The sequence below is a fragment of the Bos indicus genome, chromosome 14 (assembly GCF_029378745.1).
Source record: "Bos indicus isolate NIAB-ARS_2022 breed Sahiwal x Tharparkar chromosome 14, NIAB-ARS_B.indTharparkar_mat_pri_1.0, whole genome shotgun sequence".
NCBI classification, from domain to species: Eukaryota; Metazoa; Chordata; class Mammalia; order Artiodactyla; family Bovidae; genus Bos; species Bos indicus.
Window position 1 is genome coordinate 63,763,449 of NC_091773.1, and position 22,900 is coordinate 63,786,348.

At 45.4% G+C, this 22,900-nt stretch overlaps 1 long non-coding RNA gene and 1 pseudogene across 1 annotated transcript in view; one reads left to right on the forward strand and one right to left on the reverse strand.

Moving 5' to 3' along the window:
- Positions 1-3,579: 3,579 nt before the first annotated feature.
- Positions 3,580-4,012, reverse strand: LOC109568257 (cytochrome b-c1 complex subunit 7 pseudogene; annotated as a pseudogene).
- Positions 4,013-12,575: 8,563 nt separating this feature from the next.
- LOC139186823 (uncharacterized) overlaps positions 12,576-22,900 on the forward strand; it is a 65,173-nt gene continuing 54,848 nt past the window's right edge. Inside the window, exons 1-2 of the long non-coding RNA XR_011570427.1 lie at positions 12,576-12,604; positions 12,847-13,016. This is a non-coding gene — a long non-coding RNA (uncharacterized lncRNA). The remainder of the gene's footprint in view (positions 12,605-12,846; positions 13,017-22,900) is intronic.

Sequence of the window (22,900 nt, forward strand, 5' to 3'; positions counted from 1 at the left end):
TCGTGGGTGAGCCATCTGGAAACGCCTTGGGTTGACTTGGACTTCGGGGAGGCTGAGGGGACGAAAGTGGGAGATGACTCATCCGTGAGATGAAACACAAAAATTGCACTTATTCAAGGAAGGTTGTGGTGCTTGGGGCGGCAACTTTTCCTCCTGCTTCTCAGTGGTTCCAGATGGTCCGTTTCCCCCTTCCACACCCCAGAGTCCACACTCATCACCACTGTATACAGGGACAGTGTGCAATCCCTGCTCACATCCCCTTGCCCAGGTCAGGGCACTCACCCCTCAGCTGCCACGCGCGGTGGCTGCAGACGGCTCCTAGCTGCCACCATCTCTGAAGTGGTCTTGGCCATTAGGTGCCCCCTACCCCCATCCAGGAAACCACGCCCATAGCCCATGACTGCCTGACAGGGAGTACAGGATGCAAACCCCTTGCCTCAAATCGGGTGTGGTTCACGGTCCTCAAAATCACGGCTTGCATAGACGTGAGCCACAGCCTCGAACAGCATTTTCCCTTCTCTACTCCCAGCTTCCCCTAATTGCTTACAAGACTCCCCTCAGGCCACTGCCTCCAAATGCCACAGACTTTAAGATCCATTCTCAGAATCCCTTCCAGGAAACTGTCCAGCGACAGGAAGTTCTCTAGGGGATGTGAAGAGCTGCAAAGATGTTTAAGTTGTAGTTGCTTAGTCACTAACTTGTGTCCTGTAGCCCATCAGGTTCCTGTGTCCATGGGATTTCCCAGGCAAGAATACTTGAGTGGGTTGCCATTCCTGTCTCCAGGGGATCTTCCTGACCCAGGGATTGAACCCAGATCTCCTGCACTGCAGGCAGATTCTTCACCACTGAGCCACCTGGGAAGCCCAAAAGATATTTAAAACCCAATTCTTATTTATAAAATGCTTTTTGGTCCCTTACAGAGGCAACACATTAACATGCAAAAAGTTAAAGAAGTTAACGACAATGAAGTTACTTTGGGACATGTCACAAGGAACTAGACCACATTCAAACAAATTTTAGAGGTGGAATGGCTCAGAGGAGGGTGGCAGAGACCCATGAGTAGCATGCAGGAGGAGGAAATAGGAGCAAAAATATGATAAAAAAACAAGGTCCAGGAGGCACCACTGCAGTGCAGGGCTCCTGAACCTTGGCATGCAGCAGAACCACCAGCAGGGGCTGGGAAAGCGTGGAGTACCTGCCCCACGCAGTTTCTGATTTCATAGATGTATATTAGGGTGCAAGAATTTGCCATTCTAACCATGCTGGTGCTGCTGGCCTGGGACCACACTTTGCAAACCACTGCTATCATGAGATGGGCTTCCCAGGTGGCGCTAGTGGGAAAGAATCCGCCTACTAGTGCAGGAGATGTAAGAGATGCTGGTTCAATCCCTGGGTCAGGAAGATCCTCATGGAGGAGGGCATGGAAACCCACTCCAGTGTTCTTGCCTGGAGAATCCCAGGGACAGAAGAGCCTAGCAGGCTACAGTCCATAGAGTTATAGAGTTGGACATGACTGAAGCGACTTAGCACAAACACGCATGCTATCATGAGATAAAGTTTGAGATAACAAGAATTTTCTTTCTCCTATGCATTATTCCAGGGTCCCCCCTGCTACCACTCAGGTAGCAGATTTCAGGGGAGAAAGGGTAGAACCTTAAAGAACAGATTGTCAAGTTCCTGGCTTCTGACCTTTCAGGAGACTTTCCTAAATAGCAGGCAGAGAAGTAATGACCTTAAAAGCTGTGACTTCCTAATGCAAGAACCAGGGCTCAGAGAGAAAAGGCTCTTGTGGGTTTTAAAAGCCTGGCTCTGAGTATCAAAAGCTAAAGTCGCCAAGACTGAGATCACAGAGTTTATACTATGAATCCAGGATCAGCAAACAGGGCCTGTCGCACGTTTTTGTGAATAAAGTTTTATTCATGCACAGCCACACCCTTTCCTCCACATATTGAACAGGTGTTTTCCTGCTGCAGTGGCAGAGTTGAGTTGTCACCACAGAGACAGAATGTTCCACAGAACCAACAACATTTAATAAATGAAAAAGTTTCCCAGCCTCTGCCATCAACCACAGAGTAAGGAAAATGGGGGAAGAGGAGTTTGATGATGGGAGAGCAGTTTTCCCATCTCTGAGAAAGAAGACAAATCTGTACCAGCTGAGGGAAAGCAAGAAATCATTCAGGTTATGAATTTCTCTCTGGGCCCCCAAATGAAGATACAAGCAAAGTTAAGTTCAGTTATAGGAAAAAAACTTCCATTTTTGCATTTCTGAATGATCTATAAAATTCCTAACTGCATAGGAGTAATTTAGCAGGATCAGAATAGGAAGAGAGGGAGAAAGTGAGACAAAGGTACACGTGGGTCAAACTATAGAGTGCCCCTATGCTTGGAGGATAAGGACTGGGTGTCCAGCCCTGGCACAGAGCAGGGTCGCTGGCTGAGAAGAGCTGTAGAACCACCATTGTTTCAAAGCTGTCCTCCCCCCACTCCCCTGAGGCCACACCTCATGCTTGGCAAGCTGCTTTCAGGCACTTCACCTCAACCCAGACTCATATCACCTCTGGGGGGGTGGGTAGGGGGGTACTTCCTGTCCCATCTTAGAGCAGAGGCACCGGAAGCTCTGAAAGTCTCTGGAACTTGTCCTGGGATCAGAACCCAGGTTTCCAACTCCCTCTTCAGGGCTCACCCAGTTCTGCCCAAGGAAGGGAGGGGCTGGCCCATACCTCAGGAAGGGGACTGCCAGAACTTCCTCCTGAGCTGCGTATCTGGGTGTGAGAGAGGACAGAGTATGCAAGGAGGCTGTGGAAGATGGTTCTATTTATAATAAAGGAAATACATTCACTCATTCAGCCACTCACTTACTCATTCACTCACTCATTCATTTTCTTGTATCAGAGGGCCTGTCCCTCTTGACTTCTGAAGAGAATGCATTTTGACTTTTGACTTTTTTTTTAATCCTGAAGAGCTGTTGATCATCTTTCACAGTTAGCCAATCACACTGGTTTTGTAAAGCAGCTCAGCAGGTGAAAAAAGGGGGATGGGGGAGGCATAAGGCTCCATAGTCAGGTAACTTTAGGTTTACATTCCAGCCTTATGCATATACCTGCCAAGTGACTAAGCATCTGTGCCTCAGCTACCCAGTCTGAAAGTCAGGTTAATAAGACCTGCCTTCAAGCCCACTGGGTAACAGCATTATGTGAAAAGAGACAGGGTTTTCTGCTGAGTGACCAGGTGCGAACTCCAGGTTGCTGGGTGCTGAGCTGGCTGAAACGGGGGCTCCCCCTCCTCTAGGAGTAGGGCTGTGCTCACCCCACTGAGGGGTTCCTGGCTGCTATCAGCATCAGTGTGCACTTCCAAGAAGCCTTTCTCTGTCGTCCAGACCATTCTCAGGATTGTAGAAGCCTGCATTGTCACATGCTCACTGGGTGCTATTCTGACCCCACTCAGAGTCTCTGAAAAAAAAAAAAAAAGGAAAGTGCAGGGGCTGCGGTCCCTGTCCTGGAGCACAACCTGTGTATTGTTCTGCCAAGCTCAGACAGTGCCAAACCAGGTGGGCCCCTTGGGCCCCACTTTTTTTCCAGCAATAATTAAAATATTTATTTAAAGTAATACATTTACAGCCCAAATAGTTCTACATTGTACATTTCAGGTTTAACCAACTTCATAAAAATACTTGAGAACAGCTGTATCCACAGATTTAGACTACTAAATTATTTCTTTGCCCATTCTTCTCTCTCTTTTCTTTCCTGAATAACCTCTTTCAGATATAGTTCAAGTAGAATTTATCCTCCTCATACTCTGTCCACCGCTCTTTAGGCAGGATCTGCTGCCTCATGCCCAGGTCCAGTGCTCTCTTAATGAGAAACACTCTGTAGTTACAAAGGTTCTCAGGAAGCCTTCTTATGGCTTCTTTTACATCGTCATCCTCATATATTGTATCATCTAGCGTTAAGCCCAGTTTATTGAATCTGTGCTGCACCAGGGGTTGGAATGAATTCCAACATCCACATGGCATGATTAAAGAACATGCTCTATAGGCGAAAGGGGAAATTTCCAGAGGCCAGTGCAGAACCAGAGAAGAGAAGGAATCTTCTCTGGTCCAGAGCAGAACCAGAGAAGAGGAATCTGTCTGCATTCTCCTTTCAGCCACAGAGAATTGTGCCTGGGGCTCAGACTCTGCTGACTGGCAATTTGGTCTCTGTTCCATGACCAGACCCTCCCCCATGGGCCTCCCTTTGTCTAGGGTAATTGTAGGACAGCCCGTTTGACATGGAGACTATCTAGGCAGCTTGGACCAGTGGTCTGGATCAGGGCAGTGGGAGAGGGCGGAGTAGGCAGGATGCAAAGAATGTTTCTGGGCCTGAGCAACCACAGCAGCTCCAGGCCAGCCCCTCCCCTTCCTCCAGGCCAGCCCCTCCCCTTCCTCCAGGCCAGCCCCTCCCCTTCCTCCAGACTTGGGGAGCCTAGGAAGAGGAGGGGGAGTCTGCATCTGGTGACACACAAAAACCACCCACAGGACGTCTTGAACACTTGGGCCTGGACCCCAGGCTGTCTTCCCAAGTCAGGCTGATAACAATGCTTACAACCAAGCTCAGGGCTTCTAGAAACATGATTCACAAAGCAGAGCTGGCTTTTAACAGAATCATGAGTTTTATTTGGGGATCAAATAGAATCTCCCTCCCTGGGAAGTGGATTGAATCAGAAATGCTCTATTTTGACTCAGTGACAGAGAGGCAAGTCTGGATGAGACCAGATGACTAAAGGATGGCTCACAGAAGGGTTCTTATTTAATCCTATTCTTCCTACAGAGCAGAGGGTCCGTGCAGTCACTGGGCATTGGTGCCACTGACAGTGTTCCAGAAGGAGGGATGAATAATGCCAGCTAATGAGTCGGGCTGGCTGCAGGCGCTGCGGTGAGCACCCACAAATCCTGGGCGAGTTGAGGTAAACTGTTGTATCCACCTTGGAATAAAATGACTAAACAGTAAGATCCAAGCCTTGTTCTGAAAGGAACAATTTGTTTAAAAATAAAGTTTCCCCAGGAAAGTAAAGAAAAGCAATCAGTTCACGTTTCCAGCAACACTGTCCACATAAAAACCTGTGTTCTCAGTGGAGGCTGGAGACACAGAATGGGCTAGTTGGGGAGGTGGTGGCGTCTCCTGCCTGGGAAGCCAGGAGTGTTAGGCTGAATTCTCACTGGCCTGAGATGATTTAAGTGTTATTCTGCCTAAAAGCAAGTAACGGAACCACCAAAGGGCAAGCCTGTGGGGCAAATGATGGTGTCTTTAGCTGAATATCTTGTTTGAGAAACCGTTTGTTAAGCACCAATATCCTCCTGTTTAATCCGAATAATAACTCCATGAGGTAGACATTAATATGATTGTCACCATTTTACAGGTTAAAAAAATTGTGGCAATGTCCTGCAAAAGGTGAATGGATCACCTATCACGTAGCCAGATGACTTAATAGTAAAAAGAAATGAGCTATCAAGCCACAAAAAGACATGGAACGTAAATGCGTTTTGCTAAGTGAAAGCCAATCTGAAAAGACTACATACGTGCTGCATGATTCCAACTATAGGACATTCTGGAAAAGGCAAAACTCTGGAGATGATAACAAGTCAGGGGTTATGGAGGAGTGAAGGATGAATGGATAGAGCTAATATACTCTGTCTGATGTTATACTGGTGAATATACATCATTATGCATTTGTCAAAACCCACAGAATGTACAACACAAAGAATAAATTCCAATGTGAACTATGGATTTTGGTTGATTGAAAAAACAAAACAAGCGAGGGGAGGGATAAATTGGAAATTTGGGGTTAACAGGTATGCACTACTGTACATAAACAATAAGGACCTACTTGTAGCACAGGGAACTATTCATATTTTGTAAGAACCTATAATGTGAAAGAATCTGAAAGAGAATAAATAAACATAACTGAGTCACTTCGCTGTATACCTGAAACATTGTAAATCAACTACAATAAAACACAAAACCATATTATACAATACCGGGAAATAGAAAATATTTTATAATAATTATAAATGGAATATAACCTTTAAAAGTTGGTTACAATCACTGTATTGTATGCCTGAAACTTATAAATATGATATGCCAGCTACCCTTTGATAAAGAATAAATTAAAAACAAAACAAAACTGTGGTAGGTACTTACCCACCATTCATGTTCCCTGTGCCACACCTCCACCATCCTTCATGCTGTGCCCAGCATGCAGGGCTCAGTAAGTGTTTGTCAGATGAACAACTGAATAAGTGCCTTCTAACAGACGCAACTGTACTCAGTTAGCAGGTGGACATTTCTCTTATCCCTGGGAATGAATCATGATTAGTTCAAATCAGGTGTGGTAGCTTGGTTCCTTGTGCAGTGATTGGCCTAGGAGTGGGTGTACAGCCCAGTCTGGTCAATAAGACACAGCAGAACAGATGTTTAATAGGATATGTCAGAATGGTGGTACTAGTTATTAAACTAGTGAAATACTTCTGTACCAGGTGGTAAATACTGTTCCCCTGGTCTTCTCTTCCCTTGCGTCTCTTCATAATCCAGCATCTACAAGGTTACTTCTGGCATTGAAGGGGCTTCCAAGACTTTGCTCCAGGGCTACATCCAGCATTTGATCTGTTCTGATTATCCTTGAATAAAATTTCTCCTTGAATAAAAAAGCAAAGGCTCATATCTTTTTGCTCATATCCTTTCTTCCTGCTGTTATCACTGTTGTTAGCACCATGGCAGCCATCTTGTAACCATGAGGCAACAAGATGATGATAAGACAAACAGAACCTGAGTCCTTAATGATGCTGGTAAGCCACACTGCATCAAACCTGGAGCTGTCCTCCCTCTAGATGTGATACTATGTGAAACAAAAATCTTTCATAGAAGGTTTAAGTTGTTCTGTTATTGTTCTAAACAATACAGACTCAGGCTCAATGGGTTAAGTAATAATCACTTGATACTGAGTGCTAACCATGTGTCAAGTGCTATGCTAAGCTACTTGTGCCCATCATCTCCTTTGCTCTTCTCAGTAACGTTTGATAGGTACTATTGTTATCCTCTTTTCAGAAAAGGAAACTAAGGCTTGGGAGATTTAAAAACTTCCTGAAGCTCGTGAAACCAACAATCTAGAACTTGCACCCAGCTCTGGGCTGTACTAGAATACAAATTGTCTTTGTATTCATTTTGACTGCACACAAAGAAGACCTTGTGGGCAGATTTTTTAGGGCAGAAAGGATTTACCTTGGGAGGGCCACTGGCCCTCAGATGGGTCCCTGGCATGTGGCAGCTCCATGGCCTGGTCCCATATCCCAAGTCTGGCCCCTGATGTGCAGGTTAAGAAATTCAATTGTCAGTTACCCCAGGCTGAGTGGATGCCAGGTATCTGCCACACAAAAAACACAAGTAAGTGGGTGAAAAGAAGAGCTATCAAGCAGATCAGGTGCAGGTGAGCACTCGCTGGCACCTTCTCTCCCTTGAGGCTTGAAGATGCAAGCACATGGAAAATTAGATTACAAACCAGGAAGCTGCCTGCTAGACATGGGCTCCGAGATGATAGAGAGCTAGTGATCCTCACTGCAGATGTTCCCAGGCTCTGCAGCCCCTGCAGACAGATGGGGAACTCGCTGTGTGGGCCAAGGCACCCACCTGCAGACACTTACATCACTGGGCTTGCTTGGATTTTGCACGTTTTTCACTTGGATGTGTGAATGCCTTCAGGCAGCTCGTTCCTAGCTTCCCAGCTGAAACCAAGTCATTCTCCTTCAGGGTGATTCTGTCTAGTTTGTAGGCAGCCATTACAATCTTGCTTCATCATTAAACTCCCTGGAGGCAATCTTGTTTCTGACTCCTTGTTAGTCCAATACTCCACCTGAGGTTTATGTTTTGGTCCTACATGGAGTTTCATTCAAAAGAGCATCCTCTGACTGTGACAGTAATTTAAAGAAATTCTGATCTTACTTGGGTGGCTCAGGAACACTCAGGGGAATAATCCATAGCAATCCTGGGTTGGGATGATCCCCTGGAGGAGGGCATGGCAACCCACTCTAGTAATCTTGCTTGGAAAATCCCCATGGACAGAGGAGCCTGGCAAGCTACAGTCCATGGGGTTGTAGAAGAGTCGGACATGATTTAGTGACTAAACAATAACAAATGTGTCTCTGAGCTCCTCTGTTCCCTGGCTCTCACGGTCCCACACTTCCTCCAGAATCTCCAGCATCTGAAACAAGACTCAAGCACAGGTGGCTTTTTTCTTCTTTTTCTGCTTCTTCCTTTGCATCTCTTTGTTCTATAAATTGACTCAGCCACTCTGCTAAGACCTGTGTCCTTTTCTTCCAGCTTGTCCTCTCTCTCTTGGTTCTGCATCACAAAAGCTACCCCGTTAGGGGATGGGCAGGAACAGGTGTTAAAGGTTTGCATCCATCGAAATCTCCCCCAGCAGACACCAACCTGGACCCTGATGACAAGATGGTGCCCATGGCAGGGTTCTGGCCTCCACGGAGCTTCCAAGTTCTTGAAAGATACAGGTTGAGGCAACCTAGCCCAACTTGAGGGAGCTCTGACGGACAGGTGGGTGTGTGGATACAGACATAGGTTGGGTGCATACTGAGGACCATGTGGACCTATTGCATGGATACTTACTGGCTGTATTGCTGCACCACCATTGGGAACCATGGCTGAGAATGTGGAGTCAGTGGAGAGAAAACCTCAAAGAGGAAAAGGGGCTACGTCTTGCCTTAAGAGAAGTTAAGTGCTTTAGTAGAAGGAAAGCGGCCTTGCCCTGGTCAGAGAGACATATGCAAGATTATGCATTCCTTCCTGTCACACCAACAAAGGAAAGGGATCAGGGCAGCAGCGAGGCCTCCACCTCTGGCCACGGGGACAAACTGGAGAAGTTAGTTACCTGTGCCTCTCTGTCCTGTGGGGGTGGAATAGAGGAATGGAGAGATGTGGGTGCAGCCTAGAGGAAGGGTAGGTGCAAGCTCCCAGGGGCTGACCTGTGAAGCAGTGATGTCCCAGGATTTGTTCTGCTTCATCCATTCTCACCTCCAAGCCTCCCAAGGTTTTTTCTATTACAAATAATGTGGCTATAAACATCCTTGGACATTAGCCTAGGGTGCTTTAGCTTCTATAGGGTAGATTCACAGGAATGAAATTGCTGGGTCAAAGCTTTGATTTTTTTTTTTTTTAAATTGTAATGGATGTTGTCAGGTTGCTTTCCAAAATGCCTATAACCATTCGCCATTCCACAAACAATGCAAGAGAGTTCCTTTTGCTCTGCATGGTTCAGTCACCCAGTCGTGTCTGACTCTTGTCACCCCATGAACTGTAGCCCACCAGCTTCCTCTGTCCATGGGATTCTCCAGGGAAGAATACTGGAGTAGGTTGTCATTTCCTTCTCCAGTGGATCTTCCTGACCCAGGAATTGAACCCGGGTCTCCTGCATTTCAGGGAGATTCTTTACTGACTGAGCTATGAGGGAAGCCCAATTTTTCTGCATCACTGTCATCAAAGGTGTTCCAGCTATTTTCATTTTTTCAAGTGTGGTGGATATAAAATTACTTTAATCTGCATATCCCTGGTGAGTTTTGGGCATCTTTTCAGATGTTTGTTGCTATTGAGATCTGCTTTCTCTGAGTTGTTATTTTTTTCCTTTCTTTTCTTTTCTTTATTTCTTTTCTCTTATTTTTTGGTACTTATATTACTTGTATATTATAAATATGCTTGTATATTATACATTAAATATTTCTTGTTACAAATGTAATATTTATTATACATTTGTATATGCTATATATGTATATTTGCATACATACAAATAAATATTAATATTATAAATATTTTACTCTGAACATCTATGCCCTTCAGCTTGAGAAAATTATTTTCTGCTATTTGATGACTTTCCACTCTTATTTTCCATGTTCACTGTTTCTGGAACTCATGAATCAGCTTGAAGTCCTGCGGGCAGGCAGTTGGGAAAGGAAGATGGGGGTGAAGCGGGAAGAGCAGGGACAAGGTGGAACCACAAGCACGAGTTAAGCCCCACAGGCAGGACAGAGTGACACCGGTGCCTGTTTTTGTCACCTTGACCCTTTGCTGTGATGTGGGTGTCTGCCAAACACACACCTGGCCCCCAGGAGCTAGAGAGGCTAAAAGTGGAGCAGGAGCTGCTGATTAGATGAAAGTGAAAGTTAAGCCGCTCAGTCATGTCTGATTCTTTGTGACCCCGTGGACTGTAGCCCACCAGGCTCCTTCATCCATGGGATTCTCCAGGCGAGAATACTGGAGTGGGTTGCCATTTCCTTCTCCAGGGGATCTTCCCGACCCACGGATTGAACTCAGGTCTCCCACATTGCAAACAGACGCTTTACCCTCTGAGCACCAGGGAATCCCACTCATCAGATGAGTGCACACATTGAGTTACAAATTGGTGGCCACTTCACTTCCACCCTTCAAATCACTCCTATCTCTCTTTTGGCCAACCCCAACCAAAATATACAGGGAAGGGAATTCTGGGAAATGTAGTTCAGCCAAGCCAAGCAGTTTAGTCACAAAGCCACCAGAGCTTTCTTTGAAATCTTACTTAACACTCATATAGCACACATATAACTATATGCCAACTACTGTGCTAAACATTGTGTGTATATTAACTCATTTAATTGTTATAATGCTCCTTACAAGTAGCTATTGTTATAAATATTCCCATTTTGCAGAGGGAGAAACTGAAAATAGAAAGGCTAAGTAAGCTGCTTAAGGCAGCCAGCAGGTAAGTGGGAGAGCTGGGCTATAAACCCAGGAAGTCTGACTCCAGGGTTTGCACACTATGCCACAGTGCAAAGGCAGCATTGTGCCCTGGCCAAGTAGATATTTAAAAGTGAAAATTGGTGAGCTGTAGAGCTTTATGTGGGGAGTTGTGTATTGATTGGTTGTGCTTTTATTTTGGACTCTCCCACAAATTTGTTGAATTCTGTACACTAAGGAATGTGTGTTCCAGTAATAGAGGGTCAAAATGAAATAGACTGCTCAAAGAATCTGCATTTTGTCCTCTCTTGATTCCTGTGCCCTCACTTCTCAAGTGCAGGCAATGCCAGCAGAAGGATGAGGTGGGCTCTCAGGAGGCCACTTCAAGGCCCCTCCTGTCTCTCTGCAGGCTCCAGGCTCCCAGGACTGAGATCCCTGGGCTGGGGTAGCCCCAGAGATGCCTCTGCATGCTGAGCCTCTCTCTGCAAGGTAGAAACGTGAGCTAACAGAGCCCGCTTTGCCACGGGTGCTATTCCCCTGGCACGGAGGAGAAAGCATGGGCTGCCTCTATGTTTAGGCACAGCCTGGTCTTCAACAAGGAACCTGAATCCCACACAAAATGGCAAGATACCTCCCCATGCCTTTTGCCTGGTGGCTCGGCTGTAAAAAGTCCTGAAATACAGGAGAGAAGGGTTTGGTCACTGGGTTGGAAGATCCCCTGGAGGAGGAAATGGCAACCCACTCCAGTATTCTTGCCTGGGAAATCTTAAGGACAGAAGAGCATGGCGGGCTACAGTCCATGGGGTTGCAGGAATCTAACACAACTTAGCGACTAAACCACCACCACCACCACCAAGTAGGTCATTAGAAGGGATGGGGGTGGCAACCTTGGTTTCCGACATTTTATAACCCTGGCCTCCTGCTCTGAAGCGCCTCACTCATGTGTACAGAACCCTGGTGCCCCCAAAGGTGAAGGCTGAGTGTGGGGTCACCTGGCCCCCTCAGCCCCGCTCAGGAGCCAGGGACCAGACCTCTCCCGGGGATCAAAACCTTCACTCCTGAGGCCTACCTGCGGCTGCTGTGGGCAGTGCAGGAGGTCACAGAGAAGCCTCCGGCCTGGCTTCCCCGTGCTGATACCCAAGCCTGAATGGTTGGCTGGACCCTTGTCTGCTCAGGAGCTGCACCCCCCCTCCCCCAAGCCCCCACAGTGGGTGTGAGAAGGCAGGTTAGCGCGTGACGCAGTGATCCTCAAACTTGAGTGCATAGCACAATCCCCTGGAGGGTTTAGGCCACCAGCCCCGCCCCCAAAGCGACCGAGGCCTGTGACTGTGCATTTCTTACAAGTTCCCAGTCGCTGCAGCTACCTCTGCCAGGAGGACCCCGCTTGGAGAACCACCTCTGCAGAACACCACATTGTCCTCTGAGGCATGATGCCCTTCCAGTACGCACTGCTAAACTGCTGCTGCCAACCCAGCCCGGGGTTAGCGGGGGTGGGACGGGGGAGCAGCCTGGAAGCCGGCCTTTCCTGCCCGCTGGCTCCCAGCACGGAGTTGCACAGCATCAGCAAAAGCCGCCAGAGAGGCCCCGGCCCTCAGTTGAGCCAGTCTCCTACACAAAGCGTCCTCTGTGGTGCAGACTTGCTGACAAGCACCACCCTGTGTTTTGGGGATGAACCAAATCTTCATGACATTAGACCCGTGGATTCCTGGCTCTGAAAACTAACGCGAAAAGTCCCCCTGCTCTGCCAGCTGGCCCACCCAGGGCCCGCCTCTGCAGGCCGGAAATGGAGTCTGGCCGGCCGGAAGTCTAAGAGTTACTTCCGGTGCCCCTGACACTGCCACCCCAATAGAGCTGAGGTGAGAATACTGTACTTCACAATCCCCTTGGCCTCTCCCACTTTGGCCTTAAAGGGCCTGTGACCGGACCCAGTACTCAGAACCAGAGTCAGGGGCCGGGCTGGCAGGTGGGAGCCACTCAGACCCGTCAAGGATGTCAGCTTTGCAGACAATCATGGAGGCACAGGGAACCTCACTTGACTTAAGTGTCCCTCTCAGAGCTTCCGTGGACGCCTAATTGTTTCTCGCTCTTTGGCTTTCAGAGTCTCAAGTCTCCTGACCTCTCTTCATTTTCCCATCACAATGAACTTCAGGTGATGGGCGAGGTATTCGTGCCTACAAAGATCTACTAACGACCTTCTTGGTGTTTAAACACAGGCTGTCTGGTCTACATGTCTTAACCTGGGCCCTGAACCCAAATACGGACAACGAGGTGAGTAGGTCAGCAGGTACTGAGGTGTTATTCATCTATCACGTGTTGTCAAGTGGAACTGGAGGGTTCGGAAAGATGCCTGACTGGAAAAACTTCAACTGCCCTTTGTCTCAGACTCCAGAGAAAAAAACAGAACATTCCTCACTGGGGTTCTTTCTGTTGAGTGTTTTTGCATGGTGACCAATCAGCAGACATTTGCAGTAGGTAGAATAAATCACAGAGTTGTGCTGGCCATCAGAAGTCATTTATTTCACTAACTTTCAAGGGAATTTAAGAAGTTCAGAAAACTGCATGTATACGAGTAAATTCTAAACTCAAGCACAAAGAGGAGCAGTAAGTTTATTAATATAAAATTTGTTTCTCTCTGCTACTGCTAATACATATTAAATAAATATTTGTTAAAAATGGATTTGAAGGGGATGCAAAATTATAACTTGTCACAGATCTCACTATGACTCTGTGTAGATGTTTCTGAATTAAATCCTGTGGCCCCGGCTCAGGCCCTAGGCTGACCAAGGCTCTCTGCCTCAGGTTTAAGTAGGCTAATAACCAAGATTGAGGCAGTACAAGCTTTATTCGGTGGCCAAAGAAAGGAGAAGCAGAAACTAAGTTTACAGCTCAACTTCTTGCCCATCTGGAAAAAGACAAAGGCAGGAGGAATGAGGCTAGTGATGGGGAGGCAGGTGCATTAGTCTACTGGGAAAGGGACCAGGCTTCTTTCCAGGCAGTGGATGCCATCCTCTTTTTATCCCTTTTGGTCTTTACTGTCAGTCCTGGTCACTAATAGGTGTGCCATTTATTTACTAATGAAGTAAAATGAATGAAGTGTATAATGAGACTCAGCATCTGTTGAAGGTCACATTCCTGCCATCTTGGTCCTGGCTAGTTCCATTTAGTTTCTTTTCTTTTTTTTTTTTTGCCACACCATGTAGCACTCAGGATCTTAGTTCAGCAACCAGGTATTGGGGAACCCTGTGCATCCCCTGTTTTGGAAGCACAGAGTCTTAACCACTGGACTGCTAAGAAAGTTTCCATCTCATTATTGTTTGTTTGTAGCTTCCTTTATAATATCTGGACCCTTTAACTTAAGATTTATGTTAATTCCTACTAAAGGTGGGGTCATAGGTTTTGAGCAAAGATCTAGAGCAGCTCTGGTAGCATAAAATCTATGAAATGTAAGCTTGTCCAATTTTCGGGGTGAGTATTCATAGCTTTTGTTGCGTCACTAAAAACACCATGTACAACATCACCAGCTGGAAAAGGACAGGAACCAATGGCTTAGATAAAGCTCACAAGCCACTCCGACTTCTCTCCCCTCCCCTCCTTCTCTCTGCCCAGATGTCTCCAATCCTGGCTTTCCCCTGTGGACCTGATGAGGCACTAGTCTGGAGTCACATGTTTCACGAATCACCACCCAACTGTGGGTTAAAGTGAGCTGAAGGGCTTTTATAAACTGAATGAAATAATATGTATAGAAATACTTTACAAAATTATTCAAAAGTAAGGAGTTGAGGAAAAGGTAGGGAGTTGCCAGTATTGTGTTAGTGCAATGACCAATTCCCTGTCTCCTGACCACCTATCCGTGGGTATTTACTTAGTGCTGTAAGTGCTGAAGGGTACTGATGACCACAGCTAAGGTGTGCTGGTAGCTTCCTGTTCCACTTATTCCCCACACTAACCCTATGGGCCAACATTGGCTGGATCATGGAGAAAGCAAGAGAGTTCCAGAAAAACATCTATTTCTGCTTTATTGACTATGCCAAAGCCTTTGACTGTGTGGATCACAATAAACTGTGGAAAATTCTTCAAGAGATGGGAATACCAGACCACCTGACCTGCCTCTTGAGAAATTTGTATGCAGGTCAGGAAGCAAGAGTTAGAACTGGACATGGAACAACAGAATGGTTCCAAATAGGAAAAGGAGTACATCAAGGCTGTATATTGTCACCCTGTTTGTTTAACTTCTATGCAGAGTACATCATGAGAAACGCTGGACTGGAAGAAACACAAGCTGGAATCAAGATTGCCGGGAGAAATAACAATAACCTCAGATATGCAGATGACACCACCCTTATGGCAGAAAGTGAAGAGGAACTTAAAAAGCCTCTTGATGAAAGTGAAAGTGGAGAGTGAAAAAGTTGGCTTAAAGCTCAACATTCAGAAAACGAAGATCATGGCATCCGGTCCCACCACTTCATGGGAAATAGATGGGAAAACAGTGGAAACAGTGTCAGACTTTATTTTTCTGGGCTCCAAAATCACTACAGATGGTGACTGCAGCCATGAAATTAAAAGACGCTTACTCCTTGGAAGGAAAGTTATGGCCAACCTGGATAGCATATTCAAAAGCAGAGACATTTCTTTGCCAACAAAGGTCCGTCTAGTCAAGGCTATGGTTTTTCCTGTGGTCATGTATGCATGTGAGAGTTGGACTGTGAAGAAGGCTGAGCGCCGAAGAATTGCTTTTGAACTGTGGTGTTGGAGAAGACTCTTGAGAGTCCCTTGGACTGCAAAGAGATCCAACCAGTCCATTCTGAAGGAGATCAGCCCTGGGGTTTCTTTGGAAGGAATGATGCTAAAGCTGAAACTCCAGTACTTTGGCCACCTCATGCGAAGAGTTGACTCATTAGAAAAGACTCTGATGCTGGGAGGGATTGGGGGCAAGAGGAGAAGGGGACGACAGAGAATGAGATGGCTGGATGGCATCACTGACTTGATGGACATGAGTCTGAGTGAACTCCAGGAGTTGGTGATGGAAGGGAGGCCTGGCGTGCTGCTATTCATGGGGTCGCAAAGAGTCGGACACAACTGAGCTACTGATCTGATCTGATCTGATCTGAACCCTATGGGCGGAGAAGGCAATGGCACCCCACTCCAGTACTCTTGCCTAGAAAATCCCATGGATGGAGGAGCCTGGTAGGCTGCAGTCCATGGGGTCGCTAGGAGTCGGACATGACTGAAGCGACTTAGCAGCAGCAGCAGCAGCAACCCTAAGGGGCAAGCAGTGTTATTATCACCACTTTACAAATGAGGAAACCAAGGCCTAAGACAATTTAGGTAACCTGCTCGAGTTACTGGAAGATATTTGAACTGAAGGCATTCTTGCTTTGGCCCTTAGCTAATAACCTCCCCTGAGCAGCTGCTGTTTACCGGGAGCTGTGCTAACTGTGCTATGAGTATTAACCTCTGGGGTCTTTACAGTAAATCTGTGAAATGAGTGCTACTAGTATTCCCATTTTACAGAAGCCCAAACTGAGCTAGAGATTGCTTGTCTCTGGCCACAAGGTCCAAAACTAAAAATACTGGAGCTGAGATGACCCCAGTCTTACTCCAGAATTCACACTCTTAACCCTCACACTGAAATTCTAGGCTTTAAAAAGCTGCTTAAACCAGCCTCCCAATAACTCTGGGGTGGGGACGGGGTGGTGCATTCTTTAAAGGCTATTTCTGTTTTTGGAGGATTTGAGCTATTAAGATTCAAAATCTCATGAGTAAAGAATAATTTCATCAGTCTTCTCCCACCTGCATGATCCCACTTTGGTTTCAAGAGATACTCTGCGTACACCTACTGTGTAGAAGCGCTGGGTACAGGGTGTAGGGGCTGCAAAGTTGAAGAAGAGTGGTCCTCACTGGCTGGGGGTACTTGTCTAGGCTGACAGATGCGACCATGTAAACACCACAGAAAGTAGACTGATGAGATGGCCTGACAAGGTACTAGAGAATTTGGGGAGCATTCTGGGGCTTTTGCTGACCCTTGGGTTCCCTGGTTGGGGGCCAGGGTGGGTGGGTGGGGGCTCAGCTGTGACAGGTGTCAGTGTTTTAAGAGGTGCCTACAAGCAGGGGAGACACACAGGGCTGAGATGCTACTCAGCCCACTAGCTCCTCTGCTGGTTTCAAACTGTAGGAAAAAGGAGGATTTGGTCTTGTCATCCATCTGGTCACATGCCCCAGCTGCTCTTTATTTCCTCTGCCCAATTTCTCTGTCAGTGCCCAACACAGAGACACATTTCAGGGTTGTGGGGTTCTGTGTGGTCACAGAGGAACAGACCCATCTCTCAACACTTCCGGCCTAGTGTTGGGGACATGGAGCCCTTGAGGCCCCCGCCTGCCTGTTTCCTAACTGATGATTAACTGTAGCTGACAACCTTGCATTACATAAGAGGATTATGAAATTCTGTAACAGGGAGGTAGGTGATCCGTGTGTATAAATAGACAAAAACCTCATGACTATGCTACTTTAAGACTCAGAGACATCTAGTGGCAGAAAATTGTATCTGCAGCCCTAGCAAACCTCCAAATAAGTGACTTGAAAAAGTTCTAATTTGTACCAAAACTAGGAAACTTTAGGTTAAATTACTTTCAAAGAGAAGAAATGTACTGGTTTTCCACTTGTTAGGAGTACAGTATGGTCTTTTTTTAAAAAATTGAAATATAGTTGATTTGCAACGTTTCAGGTGTACATCAAGGTGATTCAGACTATATTCAGATACTTTTCCATTATGAGTTATTACAAAATAATGAGTAGGGTTCTCTGTGGTATACAATGGGTACTTATTATTTATTGTACACATAGTACTGTTGGCATGCTAAGTCACTTCAGTTGTGTCTGACTCTGTGCAACGATATGGACTGTAGCCCACCAGGCTCTTCATTCTATGGGATTCTCCAGGCAGGAATACTGCAGTGGGTTGCCATGCCCTTCTCCAGGGGATATTCCTGACTTAGGGATTGAACTAGCCTTTCTTATGTCTCCTGCATTGGCAGGCAGGTTCTTGACCACAGCACCCCCTGGGCAGCCCCACATGTATTCCTTAATCCCAAATTCCTAATTTATCCCTCCCCAGCCTTTCCCTTTTGATAACTGTAAGTTTGTTTTCTATGTCTGTGAATCTGTTTCTGTTTTGTAAACAAGTTCATTTGTATCATTTTCTTAGATTCCACATATCGCACTTGTATTCACATCCTTTCCAGCATTTATTATTTGTAGACTTTTTGATGATGGCCATCTTGAGGTGTGAGGTGATACTCATTGCAGTTTTGATTTGAATTTCTCTGATAATAAGTAGTATTGAGCATCTTTATTATGGTATTGTCTTTAACAAAAAGTACCATAAGTCTGGGGCTTCCCAGGTGGCGCTAGTGGTAAAGAATCCACCTGCCAATGTAGGAGACACAGGAGACATGGGTTCCATCCCTGGGTCAGGAAGATCCCTTGGAGAAGCAAATGGCAAACCACTCCAGTACTCTTGCCTGGATAATTCCATGGACAGAGGAGCCTGGAGGTCCACAGTCCATGGGGTCACAAAGAGTCAGACATGACTGAGTGCCTGAGCATATACACCATAAGTCTACTTTAAGCCTGTTCTTCCCAAAGTTTTATGCACACAATTGAACAGTGTGTGAAAGAGAAAAATCAGAATATAGGATACGACTCTATTAACCACCTCTACATACTCACCTGTCATGATGCTGAACTTTTTTTGATGTGATTAGGTTTTGCACCAACTTCATAATTATCACTATCAAATTGGCCTTATAGGTGAACATACACAGATTGAGTAACTACTAAATGAAATATTGAGGAGAATATATGATGAGAAAGCTTCCCCACAGTCAGACTAGAAAATATGTTTCCTTGATTGAGGAGAAACAGAGAGAGCTGCAGGGGAAAAAATTTAGGGATGGGATTGGTGGGTCCCAGCGACTGAGGCCCTGTAGCCTGGACCACAGGCTGGGGCCCAGGAAGATAGTAAGCTACATCGTGGAAGGACAGAGTGAGAGCAGTGGTGGGACATGTGTCACGTGTCCCTGGCTGAGCCCTAAGGGACTGGCCAGACCTAGAGAAGCAGTGGCTATGATGTGATGTGCGGGACTCAGGCAGCCTCCCCGTTTCCGATACCCCAGAATATCACAGGAATAGCAGAGCAATACCTGCATGCCTGTGGGCAGCACAGAAAGAGGAGAAGAAAACACTGAAATTCTTGAATTGTTCATTGAGGACAAAACAGCAATGGGGTGTCTGAGGGGGAACATCCAATGACATCCCACTTGCCAATGCCTCGACACCAGGAGAGTGCCCCATCTAAGGCACAAAACCAGGGAAAAGTAGGTGGAGGCATTAAGTCCCAAACCAAGTGACCCTAAATGTTGCCACCGCAATGAAATGGAGATGCAAAATAGAAATTAAATGGAGCTATAGAAAATGATGAAAGTATTATTTCTTTAGTACCTATATTTGTGGTCTGAGATATATGCTACGTATCTGCTATATACACACAGAACAAAGTGGGACTTTTTGAAAGACTGTATACAAGAAATTTTGAAGAAAATTACCCCTCTTCATATTGCACACACATACGCACAACACACACACACACACAACTTGGGTATTAGGATCTTAGCTGGAAAAAGATGGCACACCCAAAATGGGTAATTTACAAAGTCACGGGTAGAATTCCCAGAAACTAACAAGACGTCATGCAGTACCCTGGGGTAAGGAAAGCAGGAAAGGTTACCTCCACTAGACAGAGGAGGGGGCCCAGAGGGGATTGCTGGACATGGACAGAGCCTCCAGACAGGAGCTGGGGACTTTGCTAGAAGGATGCAGCCTGTGACATAGGGAAGGAGCTTGGGAAATAAGTGCTGGTCTCATGTCTCTGTTAGTGCCTTTCCATTGGAAATCCCAACTGGAAGCCAAGAGGCAAGGAAGTCATCCATGGCATACACATGGGTCAGCCTCCTCACACACAGAGAAGAAAGGAAAAGAGGAGTTAGTGGGCAAGTGGAAGAAATACAGCCCTGATAGCTTTGTTCAAACTTCAGCACCTTAAATATCTACTTCTGTCTCACTCTACCACTCCCTCTCATTGCCTCAGCTACTGCCACCCATGCATATTCTAGCCACTCCTTCATTTTTAAAAACAGAAATTAGATGGATGGCTCAGTTGGTAAAAAATCTGCCTGCAATGCAGGAGACCCAGGTTTGATCCCTGGGTGTGGGAAATCCCTTGGAGGAAGAAATGGCAACCCATTCCAGTATTCTTGCCTGGAAAATCCCATGGACGGAAGAACCTTGTGGCTACAGTCCATGGGGTCATACAAAGAGTTGGACATGCCTGTATGCAGGTCAGGAAGCAACAGTCAGAACTGGACATGGAACAACAGACTGGTTCCAAATAGAAAAAGGAGTATGTCAAGGCTGTATATTGTCACCCTGCTTATTTAACTTATATGCAGAGTACATCATGAGAAACGCTGGGCTGGAGGAAGCACAAGCTGGAATCAAGATTGCCAGGAGAAATATCAATAACCTCAGATATGCAGATGATACCACCCTTATGGTGGAAAGTGAAGAAGAACTAAAGAGCCTCTTGATGAAAGTTAAAGTGAAGAGTGAAAAAGTTGGCTTAAAGCTCAACATTCAGAAAACGAAGATCATGGCATCCAGTCCCATCACTTCATGGAAAATAGATGGGGTAACAGTGGAAACAGTGGCTGACTTTATTTTTCTGGGCTCCAAAATCACTGCAGATGGTGACTGCAGCCATGAAATTAACAGACGCTTACTCCTTGGAAGGAAAGTTATGACCAACCTAGATAGCATATTCAAAAGCAGAGACATTACTTTGTCCACAAAGGTCTGTCTAGTCAAGGCTATGGTTTTTCCAGTGGTCATGTATGGATGTGAGAGTTGGACTATAAAGAAAGCCAAGTGCCAAAGAACTGATGCTTTTGAACTGTGGTGTTGGAGAAGACTTGAGAGTCCCTTGGACTGCAAGGAGATCCAACCAGTCCATTCTAAAAGAGATCAGTCCTGGATGTTCATTGGTAGGACTGATTTTGAAGCTGAAACTCCAATACTTTGGCCACCTAATGCAAAGAGCTGACTCATTTGTAAAGACCCTGATGCTGGGAAAGATTGAGGGCAGGAGGAGAAGGGGATGACAGAGTATGAGATGTTTGGATGGCATCACCGACTCGATGGACATGGGTTTGGGTGGACTCCAGGAGTTGGTGATGGACAGGGAGGCCTGGTGTGCTGCGATTCATGGGTTCACAAAGAGTCGGACACGACTGAGCGACTGAACTGAACTGAACTAGTGACTAAACCACCATAGAAAATGATGAAAGTATTATTTCTTTAGTACTTGTATTTGTGATCTAAAATGTATGCTACGTGTCTGCTATATACTCATTGTAGCCTTTGTTATTCATGGTACAACCAGATTTTTTTCTGATTGTAAAGGTAATATGAAGACATCCCTGGTGGTCCAGTGGCTAAGACTCCATGCCCCCAATGCAGGGACCTGGGTTCAATTCCTAGTGGGGGAACTAGAACCCACATGCTGCAACTAAGACCCGGTGGAGCCAAATGAAATAAATATTTTTTAAAAATTAATATGAAACGAGATGCCAGTCCAGGTTCGATGCACGATACTGGATGCTTGGGGCTAGTGCACTGGGACAACCCAGAGGGATGGTATGGGGAGGGAGGAGGGAGGAGGGTTCAGGATGGGGAACACATGTATACCTGTGGCGGATTCATTTTGATATTTGGCAAAACTAATACAATTATGTAAATTTTAAAAATAAAATTAAAAAAAAAGAAAAGGAAAGAAAAAAAAGCTAATTGAATAGCTATATTGTTAATGTAAAAAAAATTAATATGTATTCATATATATATATATATATATAAAGATGTAAAGAAAGTAAAACTCATCTTAATTCCACTACACAGAAATGACCACTGTCAATGCTTTGATCTGTATCTCTATGCATATCTGGATATATATTTAAGAAATGAATCTTACCAACAAGAGATGTTTTACAGCATATTCTCAATAAATTGCATAGCTCTTTCAATGTCAGTGTAGTTACGTGTCATCAGTAGTATACAAGCATAGTATCGTATGCTATTCATAAACCATAAGTCACTTTTTTGAGGGTCATTTAGGTAGTTTCTGATGTTTTGCAATTATAAGCAATGTTGTGATACACATCCTTGTGTGCTGAGGTCTTTCGTTGCTTATCCAGTTCTTCCCCCAGGACAGTGGGTCTCGAAATACATTTCATGGAGCCCATGGGAATGCCTCAGAGGCTCTTGCAGGGGTGAGGTGAAGGCTGCCGGGCTCCAGCCCTCACCTTCCTTCATAGGTTACCTTACCAGTCATAGGTTCACCTCTCTGCTCTACTTGGTGAGAAGAAAGAGTTCATCCCTAACTGCAGCTGGAAATCCAGTGCTTTAGAACATAGTCAAGGAAAAATAAAATTGTTATGTCAGAGAGTAGGCATGTTTAAAGATCTGATATGTACTGCCAGATGACTCCTGAAAGGATAACTGATTTACATGCCTACCAAAAGCATATGTGTGCCTGTGTTTCCCACACTAACACCTTTTATTTATACAGATCTAAAGATATTCTTTTAACATATTAATATAAATAAATTTATATGAATTAAATTTATATTTCTTTGATTAGTCATTATATTACTTTTTTATTGCTGCTATAACACATTACTACAAACTTGTCAGCTTAAAACAGCATAAATGTATTATGTTATAGACCTGGAAGTTAGAAATCTGGCACAGGTCTTACAGGACTAACACCAGTGTGCCAGCAGGGCTGCGTTTCTTTCTAGAAGCTCTAATGGAGAACCTGTTTCCTTGCCTTTTCCAGCCTCTAGAAGCCCTGCATTCCTTGGCCTGTGGCCCTTTCCTCCATCATTATTCCAATCTCTGCTTCTTTCCTTATGTCTCCTTTTCTGACTCTGACCCTCCTTCTTCCCTCCTTTGGGACCATTCAGATAATCCAGAATAATATAATAATATTATAAATATTATAATAATATTTCAGAATAATCTCAAAATCCTTAAATCACTTTTT